Source organism: Octodon degus, unplaced genomic scaffold (assembly GCF_000260255.1).
Source record: "Octodon degus isolate 3935 unplaced genomic scaffold, OctDeg1.0 scaffold00227, whole genome shotgun sequence".
In the NCBI taxonomy this organism is placed as follows: Eukaryota; Metazoa; Chordata; class Mammalia; order Rodentia; family Octodontidae; genus Octodon; species Octodon degus.
This window is the reverse complement of record NW_004524803.1, coordinates 3,654,141-3,657,125: the sequence shown is the minus strand read 5'-3', so window position 1 is coordinate 3,657,125 and position 2,985 is coordinate 3,654,141.

Genomic DNA, 2,985 nt, shown 5'->3' with positions numbered 1-2,985 from the left:
CCCTGATGGTATTTCACTGACCTTATCAGACCCAAAAGCTACAACTCTTGTTGCATAGGTCCTGCTTTACCTTGGTCTTAACCATCCAGCAGAAATGTATAAAAACGAAATATAAGAAGTAAAGCCATGCTGTTATGTTGAGCTGTAGGGGACTCAGGTCAACAATTTCTGACATTGCCATTCAAGCGGAAGACTCAATGCTATTATGGGCTACTGGATTCTTTTAGAATATTTTGCTGAGTTTACACAGTTATAATATTCAAATAACAGAACTTAACAGAAAAAGGGGATACAGATGAATGTCCATTTTGTATCTGTGTATTTAAAGTGGTTAAGATAGATAAATATTTACATTCTCTTAATGAATAGAGGTATTTTTTTCTACTGGTGTTTTTAAATAGGATATCATGTCCTCATTTTTTATAGCAATTAAGCACTAGGAAGAATGTATGCAATGTGTTAATTATTGAAACTGTCCTTCCAATTTTGTTTGACATTGTCTCATTGCTATTTGTTTCTCAATAAAATTATGGAAAAATATATATTGCTTCTCAACTAGAAAATTGAGGGTTTGGATGGTATTATAATTGGATAGCTGTTGGACTACAGATCAAATGATAATCTGTATTCTGGAGATGGTTCCCCATTTAGGTTCCAAGTTCCCTAAGTCCTTTTCTAGTGTCTAAGCAGAAAGGTGAGGACTATGTCTAAAGCCCTGTGGGAGAAATGTCTAAATATGCTGGGGTTTTTTTTTTTTTCTTTAAAATGGGATTTTTCCTTTTCAAATTCAAACAGGAACTGGAATTGGGGTGGAGTGGGGAAAATAAAGCATCTTTGAACTGTAAGACTGAGAACCAGTTTGTGTCCTCTAGAATCTGGAGAAGGATTATATACCACTGGGTGGATTGGGATTACAGCCTTGCTAATGACTCGGAGGCCTTTTACCACCCTGTATTCTCCAGAAGGCTGTAGGGAGGGAAGAACTGGAGTACTGCAAGGGCACTGGCAAGGCTGCAGAAGGCTGTGTTGGAGAAACGCGTCTGTGAGCGCCTGGGACCTTCACAGGGCTCCCCTGATTGCATATTGCTTTCAGTTGGGAAATTGGCTGGCCTTAGTTTTATAACTACCTGTATCGTAAACTTGCCCTCCCAGGTGTTCATTATGCCATAAAGCAGGATTCACCTCTTGGCTAGTCAGGTCAGGGAGGTTTGATATAGCCCCAACAGGTAAAATCATCTTTGGCTTTTGCTAGAATTTGAGAATTATCCCCCAATGTACAAATAAATTATCCAGCAATTAAATGTTTCTGGAACAATTAAAAATTCCTGGTTAAACATTTGTCCTTTGAGTGCTTGCCTAACAAACACAATGGCCTGAGTTCAATCCCCGGTTCAAAAAAAAAAAAAAAAAAAAAAAAAAAAATGCCCTTTAAGTTGATTTACCAAAGCTGGAGATGGGGGTTGGGGAGATAGCTCAGTGATCTGAGAGTCTGCCTGGCAAGTGCAAGGACCCATGTTCGATCCTAGTTACCACTGAAACTGGGCATGGTTGTACATGCCTGTAATTGCAGCACTGGGGAGGCTGAGACAGGAGGATCACTATGAGGCCCAGCTATGTATTGAGTCCCTGTACCAGATAAATAAATAAAATAATTTCTAAAATGTATTTAATAAAAGCAGTAGTAAAGAGGCTCTGACTAGGTATCCCCTCAACCCAGTAATGGCTATAGATCTAAAGGAGGGTTTTGTATATACCAGCAACTGAGTGAGCTCATCTATAACCTCAGTGGTCGCCTAAGGTTCTTCACAGGTGGTGGTGGTGTCTGTGGACAGGAGCACTGGAGGTTTCTCTAAGCCTGCGAGGGTGAGCCTTTTAGAGACTGAGTGCCCAAACTGCAACCCAAAACCTGTTTAGTTAGCACAGTGACAGCATCTGAATTATAAGGTTTTAACCCAGAAAAAGCAACTGGCAGTGGCTGCTGGTACAGCGAATGGGCTGTCAGAGACACAGCATAAGGGAATAACTATGTCCACTCAAAGTGTGAATCTTTATGCCAAGCAAGTGCTCAATGAACAGCACACTGAAGGACAAGCAGTTCCCTGGATGCTCTCTAGACTGTGAATCACACCTCCGTGAACTCACCTCAACTACCCGATCTCAACAGAAGCAGCTACCCCAGCAGTAGGGAAGTAAGCATTTCAAAGCATTCCAAGACGTTCTTAGAGAAAGACTTTCACAAACTCACCCACACCTTTCAATTATCTTGCCTAATAAAGCACAGAAACAGGAAAGACACAGACCAGGTTTTGTATATCTGCCTCTCTAGCAGTAGCAAAACACAAACTTACAAGTCTTAGTTTCAGAGTTTCACTGTGGTACACTGTAGTCACTTCAGTTTTAAAATCTAAAGTATAGCATTTGCAAATTCTTAATCCCTTTAGCACCAGATGAGAAAAGTAAACATAATATCCTGTAAAAACATACCTAACATAGCTTAATATATATTCTCATAATCAGCATAAATTTTTATACCATGTTCACTTACAGAAAATATAGTACAGAAGTTGCTTTATTAGAAGCACTGATTATCCACAGCTAATTTATAATATGTTTCAAAGGAAATAACTATTGCTATTTTATCTTTACTAGGTAAATTAATTTTGAAGTTTGAAAATATTGAATTAAATATTTGCTTTAGTATCTTAACTTTCAAGTAAAATCCTTAGTGTGTGAATATGCCCCATGGACAATTTTATACTTGTGGCGATATTTTCAGCTGTAAGTGCTCAACATTTAGCTAAAGTACTGCAGACATTTCTAAGTTCAGGATCTCACAGAACTGCTGGAAGGTTTAGCAAGTAAATAAAATACTTAGGGAAGGCATTTAACAAATTTCATGTGGGGTCGTCTCCGTCTTCATCTTCTTGAGATAGGGTGTAGCTCAGGCTGGCCCTCTCCCTCAGCCCTGCTCCGCGCTGCCAGCCT